Source organism: Eretmochelys imbricata, chromosome 3 (genome assembly GCF_965152235.1).
Source record: "Eretmochelys imbricata isolate rEreImb1 chromosome 3, rEreImb1.hap1, whole genome shotgun sequence".
Lineage (NCBI taxonomy): Eukaryota > Metazoa > Chordata > Testudines > Cheloniidae > Eretmochelys > Eretmochelys imbricata.
The window spans coordinates 101,088,974-101,105,967 of NC_135574.1; the positions used below are offsets into that span (position 1 = coordinate 101,088,974).

The window sequence follows — 16,994 nt, forward strand, 5'->3', positions numbered from 1 at the left end:
AATAGATGCTGCAGTATGTTTGCTGCAGTGATGTGCTGGAGGGTTCTCAGGAGTGCCTGGGAGCCCTTGGTTAAAATTCTGCCACTGAACTTAAGAGAAGGCTAGAGTGATTTCACTGCTGTCTAATGGAGTTCTTCCTCTATCTGGGTGCTATTAAATCATCTCTCTCAGAGATGACATCCCTGCGGAAAATATGAACGTTTCTGAAGAGCAATTTTTTTTGCTTTTTGAATAGACCAGATTCCACTAAAAGTCAGGCTATCCAGAAATATTAAAAGGGAGAGAACCTCCCCAACACTACCCTTTCAAGGTATACACCCCACTCCGTCCAAGCCTTTTTCAAATTACACAAGAGAAGCCCTGTGCCATGCTATCAATATACTGTATATATATTTCAGGGGCAAAAATATAATCACTTCTGGCATGTAGTGCTTAATATGTTTGTTTGCCTAGTAGTGTTGTCTCCTTTTAATAGTTATGAGAATACTTTTTTTTTTTCAAATGGGAAAACAAGTGAACACATTCCCAAGTCCTGCAATTTCACCTTGCAAACATATGCCTCCTTGTTACAGCTGGCTCATAACTGGCTGAGAACATTTTTTGTCAGAGCGTCTTGTTAAAATATTTGGAGCCAGTCTCCAGAAATGTATGTCACTGGCCCTTATTCAAACTATTGAAATGAACGCATACAAACCAGGCCACACAGAGTCTGCATATACCAAAGCCAAGTCCCCTGTTGATGTAAATTAGCACAGTTCTATTGAAGTCAATGGCACTATACTGATTTACACCGGATCTTCAGGTAGTGTATGAGAGTTTACTATTGACGGCAAGCCTTAAAGTCTTCCTGGGGTGGAAGCATCTTCTGCATTATTTTCCCCTTTTCTCTCCACTTTGCCACTTCCCCAAACCACTGTACAAATACAAAATGTATGTATTGGAAAAGGAGTGACGGTAATGCAAGCAGTTTTCCCACAGTGATGAGATTTTCACCCCATTATCTTTCCAGGACTAAATGATTATATTATGAGAATTCTACCTCAACCTGATGTTTCCCGGCCCCAGCTCCATGCAGAGTACCTGCATACCTGTCAAGAAGTGCAAAAACCCAAAACTGCCCACACCACTGTGGCTCAGAAGTTACAGAAGAGTAGGTGCCTCCAGCATTCAGAATCTCTATATAAATTATGAATGGATTCAGTGAAAAGCTTATGGGAAATGTTTTCTCTGTATATGCCACGAAAATAAAGGTACTTGTCCAAACATGTGATACGTCCGCCTGCTGCTGCAGGACCCCAGCACCTGCTGTGCTTACACTCACTACTTCAAAAACTATTTCTCTTCAAAGCAATAGGACATCACTAACGTTAGAAATCCACATCCTGTCACTGACATCTTGTTATCTAAACAATAACATTATTTCAAATAGATATTTTTGGTTCAGCTTTGAGCTTTTTTAAAAAAATCTTTCAAAAACAAACCATTTAAAAATCCTTCAGTTGTGTCTCTGCAGTTCATTTTGTGAGAGGTTTTGTACTCCTCAGACAGAATTATGAATATACTGTACATTATTAAAAGTGTCAGTGCAATGATAATTATATGCTTTTCTCATTACAATTTAGATAAATAAAAAAATAAGGATGAGCATGAGGTGGATGTCATTTAAAGTCAGTTATGGAGAAATAGGACATAAACACTGATGACCAAAATTTTCAGATTTGGACCCCAAATCCAGCAAAGCATGTAAGCATGTAAACAGTCCCATGTGTTTGAAGTTTAAGCATGTGCTTAAGTGCTTTGCTATAGTAGGTACATAAAGTTAGGCAGCTGAAACCGTAATTAGGCACTAAATAAGAATGGCCTGCTGAGTACTTGTAGCTCCCATGAACATCAGTGTTAACTTTGGTGCTCAGCACCTTTGAAAATGGGGCCATGTTTATTTAGATGACTAAAAATGGACTATAATGCCTAATTTTAGGCACACACACTTGAAACTTTGGACCAATTAATTTATAAATTCTGATTTCCCAATTGTTTGAACTTTTTAAAGTATAAAGTTAAAATTTGGTTCTATGCCTTTTAATCCAAAAGCCAAAGAACCTGAAACTAAGCTACTTAGGTTCAGTTCTACCTTTACAAAACACCGGTCACAGAAACAAAACAATTACTCCAGCAAAAGTGTTATGCTCATGAGTGTCGAAGGCTACTAATTCATTATGGTGAATATGAGAAAGGAGAAATCCAAATTTTGGAATAATTTAGGAAAAAGGGGTTTTAATTTGTCATAGTAAATTTGGGTAGAGGAGTAAAGTCCTGCGAAAACTTATGAAAAGTCAGTCATATTCTGTGATGACTAAACAATCTTTGCAGACCTATGTCACTAATTAATTTTAGATCTGATTTTCATTTACACAAAAGTCCTTTTACTGTGCTCTCAGACTGTAAATGAGCCTTAAAATTGCATTTAGGCCCCACTTCCTGGTACATATGCACTGCCAGAGCCATGTGAAGGGGCTGTAGCATAAATGAGACTCTGGGCATTTATTTGTAACATTTTAGGCACAACTCGACTTGGCTATTTGGTTCCTTCACCTTTCCTTGCTGATTCTTACCCGATTCTTGTAGCAAGATTTGGCCATCCATTAGTCATTATTATTGAAAGAGAAAGACGAGATAGAGGGGGAATTCATTTTTAGTTACCTACAATGTTACCATCCCCACTTTGCCTATTCTTTAGTTGTTTATCTGTGGTATTTTAGCAGTTGCTGAAATGCAAGTGAGAAGCAGCTGTCAGAATTGATCTGTAAACTGCGTCACGAATAGGCCCGCAGGAGATATTGTACTATCAGAGCATGTCAGTCAGTTCTCTCCCCCAAGGCAGAGGAATTTTCTGCTTCACATACCCTACCACCAGAGGCTTGGGGAATGAGAGTCTCACATTTACCCCAAATCAAAATGCCTAAAACCCTTAGGAGTGTATAAAGTATTTTAAAAAGTCCTTAATCACGCCTACTTTTCACAAGAATTAAAAAAAATTAACTGCCACTTCCTTATTGCTGCCACTCGTTCATGCTCACTTCCTTTCTCCCCTTCTCCCCCCTGTAGCATGCATGTTTGGGCACAAGGTTTTTCTGAACGACCACACTAATACCCATGTACATGTTTTATACCCCACTACCTGAAATGGAAGGAATTCCTTTCATTAGAGGGATATGTAATCTCCCCTGCCACCGGATGAACACACACACACACACACACACACACAAATGAAAGAAGGAGATTTTTAAAAAATGGTTAACTTTGTATAAAATAGTAAGTATATATACACAATTAAGTGCTTCCTTTTACCACCCATTACAAATATTATTTGATATTGCAGTGGTTTTTCAATTGTTCTGATTTTTTTCTACAATAAACCATGGGAAGTTTAAGGCTCTGGATGGATTTATGCCAGCTACTACTGTAAATCAATACATCTTCAGAAAATTACACAGTACGTATCAGTATAATTACATTTATTAAGCTTCAAAAAATGCTTTAGTGATGAGCTCTTTACATGCCACAAGGTAGCTTTTTTGAATCTCACATTTTCAACATTTCACTAAAATTTCTTGATAATGGTTTGTAGCAAATTTTGTTTATACTGCGGAAAAAAAAGGCTTATCTCTTTCTTGGGAGCTTTTCTGTGGGATGATCAAGTCTTGAAGATTAAAGTATTTCAAGTGAATGCCCAGAGCATTCTATTTACTCTAAATAGTTGGGTTATGATGTTTGACTTGCATGACCTGCCTTGATTGGGTAAATGAAGTTTTTCTAAATTGTTCACATAGCCACACATCTGAACTTTGTAAAAGTCCATCTTTGTTACAGGATTTAATAAGAACATAAGAACATAAGAATGGCCATCCTGGGTCAGAACAAAAGTCCATCCAGCCCAGTATCTTGTCTACCGACAGTGGCCAATGCCAGGTGCCCCAGAGGGAGTGAACCTAACAGGTCATGATGAAGTGATCTCTCTCCTGCCATCCATCTCCACCCTCTGACAAACAGAGGCTAGGGACACCATTCCTTACCCATCCTGGCTACTAGCCATTAATGGATTTAACCTCCATGAACTTATCCAGTTCTCTTTTAAACCCTGTTATAGTCCTAGCCTTCACAACCTCCTCAGGCAAGGTGTTCCACAGGTTGACTGTGCACTGAGTGAAGAAGAACTTCCTTTTATTTGTTTTAAACCTGCTACCCATTCATTTCATTTGGTGGCCCCTAGTTCTTATATTATGGGAACAAGTAAATAACTTTTCCTTATTCACTTTCTCCATACCACTCATGATTTTATAATATACCTCTACAATATCCCCCCTTAGTCTCCTCTTTTCCAAGCTGAAAAATCCTAGCCTCTTTAATCTCTTCTCATATGGGACCTGTTCCAAACCCCTAATCATTTTAGTTGCCCTTTTCTGAACCTTTTCTACTGCCAGTATATCTTTTTTGAAATGTGGGGACCACATCTGTACGCAATATTCAAGATGTGGGCATACCATAGATTTATACAAGGGTAATAAGATATTCTCTGTCTTATTCTCTATCCCTTTTTTAATGATTCCTAACATCCCATTTGCTTGTTTGACTGCCGCTGCACACTGCGTGGACATCTTCAGAGAACTATCCACGATGACTCCAAGATCTTTCTCCTGATTAGCTGTAGCTAAATCAGCCCCCATTATGTATGTATAGCCCCCATCATGTATGTATAGTTGAGGTTATTTTTTCCAGTGTGCATTACTTTACATTTATCCACATTAAATTTCATTTGCCATTTTGTTGCCCAATCATTTAGTTTTGTGAGATCTTTTTGAAGTTCTTCACAGTCTGCTTTGGTCTTAACTATCTTGAGCAGTTTAGTATCATCTGCAAACTTCACCACTTCACTGTTTACCCCTTTCTCCAGATCATTTATTAATAAGTTGAATAGGATTGGTCCTAGGACTGACACTTGGGGAACACCACTAGTTACCCCTCTCCATTCTGAAAATTTACCATTTATTCCTACCCTTTGTTCCCTGTCTTTTAACCAGTTCTCAATCCATGAAAGGATCTTCCCTCTTATCCCATGACAACTTAATTTATGTAAGAGCCTTTGGTGAGGGACTTTGTCAAAGGCTTTCTGGAAATCTAAGTACACTATGTCCACTGGATCCCCCTTGTCCACGTGTGTTGACCCCATCAAAGAACTCTAATAGATTAGTTAGACATGATCTCCCTTTATAGAAACCATGTTGAATTTTGAGCAACAATTTATGTTCTTCTATGTATCTGACAATTTTATTCTTTACTATTGTTTCAACTAATTTGCCCGGTACTGACGTTAGACTTACCAGTCTGTAATTGCCAGGATCACCTCTAGAGCCCTTCTTAAATATTGGCATTACATTAGCTATCTTCCAGTCACTGGGTACAGTATCTGATTTAAAGGACAGGTTACAAACCATAGTTAATAGTTCCGCAATTTCACATTTGAGTTCTTTCAGAACTCTTGGGTGAATGCCATCTGGTCCCGGTGACTTGTTACTGTTAAGTTTGTCAATTAATTCCAAAACCTCTTCTCGTGACACTTCAATCTGTGACAATTCCTCAGATCTGTCACCTATAAAAGACGTCTCGGGTTTGGGAATCTCCCTAACATCCTCAGCTGTGAAGACTGAAGCAAAGAATTAATTTAGTTTCTCTGTGATGACTTTATCATCTTTAAGTGCTCCTTTTGTATCTCAATTGTCCAGGGACCCCACTGGTTGTTTAGCAGGCTTCCTGCTTCTGATGTACTTAAAAAACATTTTGTTATCACCTTTTGAGTTTTTGGTTAGCTGTTCTTCAAACTCCTTTTTGGCTTTTCTTATTACATTTAATTTGGCAGTGTTTATGCTCCTTTCTATTTGCCTCACTAGGATCTGACTTCCACTTTTTAAAAGATGCCTTTTTACCTCTCACTTCTTCTTTTACATGGTTGTTAAGCCATGGTGGCTCTTTTTTAGTTCTTTTACTGTGTTTTTTAATTTGGGGGTATACATTTAAGTTGAGCCTCTATTATGGTGTCTTTGAAAAGTGTCCATGCAGCTTGCAGGGATTTCACTCTAGTCACTGTACCTTTTAATTTCTGTTTAACTAACCTCCTCATTTTTGCATAGTTCCCCTTTCTGAAATTAAATGCCGCAGTGTTGGGCTGTTGAGGTGTTCTTCCCACCACAGAAATGTTAAATGTTGTTATATTATGGTCACTATTTCCAAGCGGTCCTGTTATAGTTACCTCTTGGACCAGATCCTGCACTCCACTCAGGACTAGATTGAGAGTTGCCTCTCCCCTTATGGGTTCCTGTACCAGCTGCTCCAAGAAGCAGTCATTTAAAGCATCGAGAAATTTTGTCTCTGCATTTCGTCTTGAGGTGACAGGAAAGGCAGGCAATATGGGGATAACTGAAATCCGCTACTATTATTGAGTTTTTTATTTTGATAGTTAGCATTTCATCATCACTATCACTGTCCTGGTCAGGTGGTCGATAATAGATCCCTACTGTTATATTCTTATTAGAGTTTATTAATAATTCACTTCAAACCCCTTAGAAACCTCCTCTAGTAGCAAACTTCTTTAACTAGGGAGCCATTACACCTCTTTATAGCATCTTTCATCATAATGTATCCTCTTAGCAATGGCCACAAGACTAACTCTAAAGAACTGTCAGTGTAATATGAAACTAGAATTTGGGGCCAGATTCTGACCTCAGTCACACCTGTGCAAATCCACAGTCACTTAATTAAAATGAATGGAGTTACTCTATGTTTACAAAGGAATAACTGAGACCAGAATCTGGCCTTTTGATTTTCTACTCATCAGGGCCCGATAATTATTCAGATAAATTCTTGTTCTTTTTTGCATAATTATCCACTCACATATTACAAACACAACCATACTGTTTTTCTTTCTATATCCTGATTTTTTTTAACATAGCATTATTAACAGGGGTTTTGGATTCAACTCTGTTGCAAACCGGCTTCAAGGTACTGATGGGATTAACATTAAACAGGATGAATTTTCAAATTGATCTAATGTGCCAAGATGTCAGGACTCCTACTAGGAAGAAATCTCACAAGAAAGCTTACCCTTGTTTATAACTATTTTCTGTCTCTTTTTGTTTGCTTTGCTTCCTTGAAGTTACAGCTGTAGCTTGTTATTAATGGCTGTTTCTCCAAATGATCCAAGCCAGAAAACTGTATCCCATCCTCCACCTCAGAAATGTCTCACTAGCAAATCTGGTCAACCAAATTTAGCAAAACAAGTTTTGAATTTCTTTGTTGTGTAAAGAAATGTCAATCAGTTTTTGTTTTTGTTCCAGTGGTGTCTTCACACGAACATGAAAACAACATCAACAAAAACTAAAGCTAGTCTATTCATTTCTTCAGATTCAAAAGCTGGTTTCCATTTAATTTTGATGTTTTAAATTCTTGAGATAAAATGTTGTCATTATTGCATATTTCTGTAGTCACTTCTGGCCCAATTGGCGAGGAGCTAAGTGGTGGACTGAGTACCTGACTGGATGTAAGCGGAGGATGCAGGCAGTTCCAACAAACTTTGTCCAACAGACCCTGCCAAAAGATATATCTTAGCATAGCTCAGCATATGTTTGCTTGTAAACAAGTTAGTTTGTATAACAAGCATAAATCATACATGTAAGAATATAACCAGCTGTTGACCCCATGTAACCCCGAGATAAGTGCGGAGAATATAGCGCCACAGAGGACTCCCTGGTCAGCTGTCCCGAACGGCCAGAGTCCCCTGCAGCCCCGCTGCGCATCCTAGGGGCTCCCTGCACAGATTGGAATATAAGTTCTTCCTTTCTTCCTTCAATAAAGCGTAGTTTACTATTCTTAGGCCTGAGTGTCCTCCTTTTGCTGGTATCTCTCCACACACACCCCCGCCCCGCCCTCACGGGCATAGTAGTGTTCCTAAAGCACCAGACTTGCATGGGACTCCACATTCATTAGCCAGATGCAGAAGCACCTCCACACTCCCTGCACTAAAGCAAGTGATCTTGACAATGCAGGCTTCAAAAAGGGGCTTTTCTTTTTGCTGTAATGGAGTCCACGCTGCACCCCCGGGTATTCAGCCCCTGTTCCTCCCTCCTCAATGAGTCAAGGACACTTCAGTCTGGTGCAACACCTATGCTCTTTATTCTCTAAAGGTTTCCCACCACCAGTTCACAACTATATACAGGTGCCACAGCTACTTTGCCTACAACAGGCTTGGCCAGCAACAGACTCAGGGGCTCCCAACTCCTTCTATACCTGACCTTTCTCTTTACCTTCCCCTCTTTCTTTGGCTTCCTCATAGCCTTTATAGCTCTGGGCTAATAAGACTGGCAGATGCAGCCAGTTACCAGGGAAGCACAGGGCTATTCACCCAGCCCCAATCCATTCCCCTTGATTGTGGCTGAAGTGGCAGGAGCTGATGAAGGACTTCTCAAGCAGCACCCTGCCACACTTGCACAGAATAGGTGTGTCCTGTGTCTTACGAACCATGAACCATGCACCATTGTGAAAATGTGTACAGCGATTCTTCAACATAGAAAAATGAATTCAGGTACTTTCCTGGAGTAACAGTCCCTCTACAGCATCAAGATTGACAAGAGACCCATTACTCCATGGAGTACATAGCTGTATAAATCACCCACATCTCATTAAACCATGTAATACCCAGAACCACTGCTAGCAAGGCACTATAGGAGGATGTACTCTCCATGGTAAATGGCACTTAGCAAGGCGATGGCCTTGCACAAAAGCTCTGCAGTGGATAGGTACAGTCATTTGAATGTGGTACCATCAGCTGCCCATAGTGTTCAGCTCAGTGTCCAGAATACTATTCTACCGTCTGAAAAATTGGATTAGAAAAAGTGACATGAGATTTTGTGTACTTACTGTTGGTGTTCAGGATGGTTTAGGATAGTTATTTTATCTAATCAGGTTCACCAAACCCATGAATGCTTTTTGAAAATGAGCTCTGGCTAATTTTCACCAGACAGTTTCAATGAGAGACGTACAGATGTTTTGCTCTCCTCTTGCTTTTGACATCTAGTATTACTTTCTTGTTTACTTTTACCTTCTCAAATATCAACAATATTTTTTTCATTATCTGTTGATCTGCCTGTCCAACTTAGATAATAAGCTCCTCAAGGTAAGGTCCATGTTTTCTCATTAGAGTTGATTGAAGATATTTTTGTTGAAACTTTTTTCAACCAAAAATTGGGGGTTTTAAGTAAATAATAATTTTGATGGAAAGTATCTGCTTCCCTTGAAAGTTCTAGATTTGTCTTCAGAAAATTAAAACTGAAATGTTTTAGGGGTTTTTTGACAAAAAGTTGACATTTTCTGCTGAAAATTTTGGTTAAATGTATTTTGTTGTTTTGGTCTAATTTTTCTACACAACACCCCCTTCCTCATTTTCTGATCAGCTCCACTTCTTATACACATATGTAAAGCACCATGCAAGCCAGAGCAGGTCAAATGAGCAGAAGCCCTATGTAGCTGGATCTGCAGAGCTGAGGTGGAATCCTGACTCTACTGAAGTCAATGGGAGTTTTATCATTGATTTCAATAGGGCCAGGATTTCACCCCTGAAATCTATTTTCATGGCAGTTCCTAGGAATTCAAGGATTTTGGGGACCACACTCCTGTCCCCATTGTAGCCCTGCAAACACCTCCACCCTGTGGAGAGCATTTGTCAGAAGCTGTGAAATTAAACTCACAGAATAGCCAGGGCATCTGTCCATGTCCCATGTGGTATGCTGAAAAACATGCTTCAATACTGAATTTTTACATAGGTCTGAATTCTGCATAGACTTAAAACACATGTTAATTTTACACACTGTGAGTAGTTCAATGGATTAATCACTGTGTGTAAAGTTAAGCATGTGCATATGTTTTGGTGACACTGTCATGCAGTCCACGTTAAATTCAGTCCTTATTTCTAACTAATCAGTTCTGAACTCTGCCCTCCAGAAAGAGTTCCAGAATTTATGAGGTACCAAATATATAGGCATCTTTAAAAAGTGTGTGATTTTTGGAGTCAACAGTGCTAGGCATAACAAAGTCACTGTTATAGTTCCACTCAGACCTATTTATATATGACACTGAGCACCGCTATGTATCTTGATATTTTTTCAGATTAAATATTTTCTTACATTAGCCATACCCTGGATGTGGGGAAAATATCAATTACATTTTGTTGTTACTGAAATAAATTGCTTCTTACAACAATTTAATTCAAAGATCGCTTAAATAGGAAAAGGCCCAGCCTGCAGGAGAAAGAGCCAAATGATGAGATTAGGTAAATTTCCCTTGGAGGATGGGAAACTTTCCATACGACAACTCCAGACATTTAAACTTGAATGATTCCTTCTTAGTGCATGCAGAGTGTATTCAGTGACAGTTTCAAATGAAGAACATAATCCTGAATTGAAATAACAGTGTTGTTTGTTTATTTATTTTATAAACTGTTGTTGAGTCTGGGTTTAACTGCTTCTGAGGGTAATTTAAACCATCTAGCAAGGTTACTGAACACAAATTCTGTCATCACTGTGGGGAACAATGTCCTTACCGTCTGAATGGAAAATATTATTCAGAGCATTGACATTTCCTGTTTATGGTTAAAAAGGAGACATTTGTTTGCTGATTGACCATGCTGCTTAATGTAATAAGAGACACTTATTTAAATTTCACTATTATACCTCATTAAGACTTGATTACTGTACTGTAGCTTGAAACTGTAGGATTTTCACTTGAATAAATATGCAGTTGCAGCTAAATGCTGCTCTGTATTTTGCATTTCTAAATTCATGCTGTTCCCCCCATTTCCTCAAAGATTATCATAATTAAATTAAATGATTCTAAATTCATGCAATCCCCCCCAAATCATCATAATTAAAGTAAAAAATCTGAATAACTGTTACACCTCCATATACCCAATTAGCAGCCATGCAACCATAAACTAAATAACTTTAATTGGGTAAGAAGAAACAAACAAAAACAAAATAGTAACAGCAAAGATTTCAAAATAAGCACAGGTGGACAACAATTACAACTGTCACCCAGTCCACTCCTAAATTTCTGCTTTTAGTTCCAACTAACCAGTTTGAACTTACTACCTAGGAAGAGTTTCAGAACTTAAAAGTCATCTCAATCCAAAAGAAACATACATCACAATGAGCACTCACAAAGACTTGTTTCCCCCTCAGGTATGTCCTCAGACTGTTAAGATAACAGATTGCAGTAACAGAGTAAAAAATGCAACCCTGAGGAGTAAACTGATAAAATGTTTGGGTCAAGAAAATACATGTTTCATTCAGTTATCTTACTTTGCCATCCTGTCATTTCTTTCTCAAGCATGAGGCATATTGGCTTGGTAGCTGTGATACACACACAGTACGACCACAGAATCTTAGATTTCAGTGCAGCTCACACACACCACACAAAATTAATCTGTGAAAATAATGAAGCAATAAACTTCTTATGTTTCAGATCCAAAAACCAGTACTGTAATTTATGTTTGCTGCTAAACAATATTTGACTTTTTTGTTGGGGGGAAACTTTTTTTTTTAAAAAAAAAAAACTTTCTGGAATGACTGCTGACAGTTCTCTGTGATCAGTCTGTTTAGGCACATGGTATTTTTTCTGTTCTCTAAGCCAAAACTATTTCCCAAATCAAAGTGAATTCATGAACCATTTCAGTTGTCCTGAAACAGCATTTTTTGGTAAGTAAACTATTCACTTAAAAAGTTTCACCCATCTCTAATCTTTCTGTAACACTAAACATTTACTAGATACTGTTGCAAGTAAAAAATAAAGACATGGGATACAATTTTCAAAAGCACTTGGGTTCTTGAACATGGGACTTAAACTCTATCCTCAGTCACTCAAACACTTTTGAACATTTTACCCATGGTCCCTGCCCTCCAAAGGCTTAAAGAAGTAACATATAGAAAAGAGAAAGGGCGCAAATTGTATGTGGCTCAGTAGTGTGGTAAAGCATGTTAAAGTTAATTAATGTTAATTAATTCCATGAAATTCACATTCTCTAATATTAGACCAGATTCTGATACCCTTGCATAGGGTAGCTCCTTGCTCCATAAGTAGTCCCATTGACTTCAGTGGAATAAAGTACTATTCAGCATCAGTGGAAACATAATAAGGGTCAGCTTCAGATAATACTACTCTTTCAAAGTAATTAGTACTATTTGAATATTGTTACTATCATTCATAACTTTTCCAGCACCCAAAATTGTGATAGGCACCTCATTAAACAAAGAGGAAGACACAGCCCATGCCTAAATATCTTAACATCTAAAATTAGTCCATACATAATAAGAAGGGAAATGAAAGAGAGGGATGGGGCAGAGGATGTAATGATGAAGGGTGCATCAGAAGCTTTATAGCAACTTTGTCTTTGTATGTTTCATTGGGCCAGAGATAGTTTTTGTTTTTATATTTTTAAATATGTTATGAGCTAGAGTATACTTAGCCAGGTATAATTTCCCTTGGGTCCTGGTGCAAAGGACACTCAGCAGCCAACAGTGATCCAGCTGTCACCTAATGTGTATTGAGATGTTATATTTGTGTGACCTCAGCAGGAATTTGACTGATGTGGCAGAGTGGTTTTGCCTGAGTTTTTTCCCATGGTTATATTAATGTAATTTTGTTTGTTCAACTTTAAGAGTTCATTGGAACATATGGATCCGCATTTCAGTAGCAGTTTCATTCACTGGCCCCTGAAATAAGCAGTCATTGGAAAGATGAGTTTACAACTGGATTTTGGGGTCACTATGACACATCATTCACAGGATACTCTGGAAGCAGCGGTTCCCATCTCATTACCTGATGGATAGATGGGTATCCTCCAATCATAATTGTTCACTCTGTGGAGAATAACCAGATAACTAGGATTTGACACCAACTAGAATTCCCCAGGTTGTGGTACCTATAAACCTGTAGTACTCAAAAGTGCTTCTAAGGAGGCTCTGGCAAGGATGCTAAACCTACCTGGCTTGCCTGATCTAGAAAATTGATCACCAGGGAAATAGGCACAGTATTATTAGGACTTAGGTGGGCATGCTATTCAGTATGGTCCAGATACAACCATCCTTACTCATGCTCAGTTGTCTCATTCATTGGTATTTTATTACCTACTTATAGCCTAGCAATGCTGGTATTTACACAAAGAGTGGTATACACCTGACCACTGCAGCATTATTTTGGCAGATATATATTTACAGACTATATATTTACAGGTTACAGGAATGTTTTATTACCTACCATGATGGGGAGAATAGTCAGACTAATTGCAGACATTCCTATAACAGGATTTCCTTGCATCTTTGGTGCATTGGTTCAGTGATGTAGTAGTAAAAAAAGACATGGGTAAACCCCTAAACTAAACTCCATATTCTCCCAGTAAGAAGTGGGTAAATTCTGTTTACCCTCAACTACACTACTGCATTGGTTAGTCACTACCATATCCCGGTTGGAGAAAAACACAGTTCTCCCTCTCAGGTTGGATGCAGCAAGACAGATGCACTTTATTATCTCAAGCAATTGCACAAAGGGAGAGAGTGCACTAGGACTCAGGGTTTCCCCCACCTAGGCAGGTATCTCTAAAGATAAACAATTCGAGCAAGCATTTATATCTTTATTACAGACAATAATAACAGCTGCATATTGTTTATACATATTCCTTCATGATATCTTATTTTTCTCACCAATTTCTCTTATAGTCTACATTCTATTCTTAATACAAGGTCACAACAGCCTCTTTCACAGTTCTTTTCCACTCGCTTTGCACTATCCCCGCTTCTACAAATCTCGCATTATTAAAGCTAGAGTTAGCCTGACTCCTGCTCATTTCAGAGGCCTGAATCCAAATTCCCTTTATCTACTTCCACATCCCCAAAACCATACACAGAACAGAGAGTGGGGGGAGGAGGGGAAACAGATGGAGTAGGAGATCAAATGTGGGAATGGAGCCTTAATATCAAGCATAGATAGATGATGACCCCACAAAGCAGACAAATTCTTCCATCATGGAAAGGGGCAGTTAGAAGATTTGGGGATTAGGGAGCTGAATCCCAGAGGATCAGGGCACACATACTTGTGTCCCTTCACTATGCTGGATTTTAAGAAAAAGTTTAAGTTATGATACTGGTCATAAGATACTGGTCTTCTTCTTAAGAAGAAGTTGTGGTCCATGTGAACCAGAAGGCCTGTATAGAGTATGTAGTTGCCTACTGCATGATCACATTGTGAGTGCATCAGTATAGAGCTTGGGTGATAATTTAGTTAGAAAAGAAGACCAAGGTGATAGGAGTGGGTGAATTCAGATGTTCATGTTCTGCAGCTAGCCACAATGGAATGGGGTATCAGTGTACAGTGTAATATGGGGCTAAATAGAAGGAGCTGTACCCTTTACATATTTCTTATTAGAAAGGAATACAGACAAAACTTCAGGGGAGGATTACACTCCACTGAGAAATGTGGAGTTTGGCTGCACAACCAACTCTGATGTGGCTATAGATACTACTATTTTTGCTCACAAGTCTGAGGCACACAATCACCTACAGCATGAAGGGACAGTGCTTGAAATGTGCCAGGTGTACATTTAAGGGGGTTTTCTTGGAAAAGTTTGAATCTTCTGCCAGTTCAGTGGAGTGATTTTTGACATTGCATAATCTAATGTGCCTGTTCAGGCTTGCAATGAAGCGAGAGCCCACCAGGTCAAAGGCCAGATAGCTTGCAAGCTTTGTGGCACAGGATGAACACTTTGCAGACAATCTAATTTTATAGGGTTGAAATTGTTGTGCACATGCAATGTACATGTAAAATACAGAACTTTTTTGTTTCAGACTGTCTGATGCAATTTTCCAGAGTTATGACATTAAGCAAAACGTAAAAGTTCAGGCCAGAGAACAACAAGAAGTTACTGTCTGGTATCATTCAACATAAAAATCAGTGCCCCCATTTAGGTACCAAAGGCTACAAGCCGCCTCTCTGGCTTTTAATCAATCAGTCTCTTAAACTGGAGTCCCTTTGTGTTTTTCACACTGGAGTCTTTGGTATTACTAAAGCATTCCCATGTCCAAAAGCCCAGTCTCTCTTGGCAACAAGATTTTTGAGGGATTCTGCTTTCTAATAAGAGATTACTATGAATCTGAAAATGAAGTTTAACCAGCAGCTGCCAGCCAGCTCCAATGCAGATAAATCTTAGTTTAAAAGGCATTCCCTTCTAGTTGTAAGACCAGTATTGGAAAACTGGTTACATATGTTATGCAACAGTGTACTTCAACATTTTTCAGTGTTCTATAACTAGGCTTTTCCTGGTGAAATATATGGCCTGATTTGATTATCCTCTCACTTATCCTTTGATGATTAAAAGAAAAAATAATTGCCTATGCAAAAAATCCAAACCTCCTCAAAGCAGACTTAAAAAAAACAACAGTTTTTTTTTTATTTTGAAGTAGGATACATCAATGGGACTCAAAGTGATTTACTTCCCTAAGAAATTTGAGTTAAAAATCCTTTATCACTACCTTCTCTATCACCCAACATATTAATAATGATGAAAAAGGTTTATTTGTGTCAATATGCTATAAGAGACACTCAGAGATACTTGATATTTGACCAACCAGATGTATTTTTGATTGTGTCTTATGTGTCTACCCATATAAACCCTAAACATTGTACTTTCTCCCATTCCATCACTGGTCAACATGTTTGCTCCATTCTCATGAGTGATACTGCACAATGAATGGAGACACATGAAAGAGATGGTCTGAGTACGTATCCAAATATCATCCATACTCTCTGAATCTCTGCAGAGTCTGCAAAATTGTGCTGCAAATCTCATAAAAGCAGGCTCTCTGATGGGATTTGTAATACTTTCTGGTGCCATTTGGTCATGGAAATAGCGCAGCCTTTCTTCCAGTATTTTGGCTATTCTGCTTCTGGTCCCAGACAGAACCTCCAAGCAGCATGAATATTAAAAATAATGGCGGGGGGGTGGGTAAGAAACACATTGGCTGATTTCTTTGTATCTTCAGCAAGGCTGGTTCAAAGTTCTGGGTGAAGGTTCCAAATTCTGGGTAAGTTAGTTCTTATTTTATACTACTTGCTTTGACTATCCTTAATACTAGAGAGACAAGGTGGGTATTGGACCAACTTTGTAAGCTTGAAAGCTTTTCTTTCACAAACTGAAGTTGTTCCAATAAAAGATATTACCTCACCCACCTTGTCTCCCTAATATCCAGGTACCAACATGACTACAACACTGCAAGCCATGGAAGATATCCTTAATACCAATATTCAGTCTCAGACAACTTTTTTCTGCCTATTACTACTATTCATGTAGAGATTATTATTACTAGGAGTTGCAAGATTGGTTCCACAAATTTTAAAAAAGATACTTTAAGGAGGTTAAGCAAATAAGAAGGAAAAATGGATTGGGTGTTGAAACTAGTATGGTCATGTTACACTTAGTGCTGAAAAACCTTCAAGCAAAGTGATTATGGAGTTCCTGGCTTCTAAAACATACATTCTTTCATCAACAGATGTTATAAATTGACAGAAGTGTGTATACACCACTCAAGTACGTGAAGGGAAACAGAGGTATGCCAGGTGTGTTGGGAGAACATTTGTATAAAGCAGGTAATATTGTATTTAAGTTTTTTAATTGCAGTAGGAAATACAATGCTGCATTTGGGAGATCTGAGGTCAGCATTTATACCTAAGAAGCACAGGTCCAAAGTAATGTATAATATAATTTTGGCTGATGCAGTTAAATTAGTAAGTAATCCACTTAAAATAAGTCTTAGGGAGAAAGAAAGCACCGAGGCCTAAGCTAAAAACTGTAAAAAAAAAAAAAAATGTTACTGAAGAATCATGAACAGAAAGAGATAAAAGCA

At 38.4% G+C, this 16,994-nt stretch overlaps 1 protein-coding gene across 1 annotated transcript in view; it reads right to left on the reverse strand.

Moving 5' to 3' along the window:
• Positions 1 to 16,994, reverse strand: part of MOXD1 (monooxygenase DBH like 1) — an 85,189-nt gene that overhangs the window by 38,215 nt on the left and 29,980 nt on the right. The gene's annotated exons all lie outside the window — the stretch shown is intronic.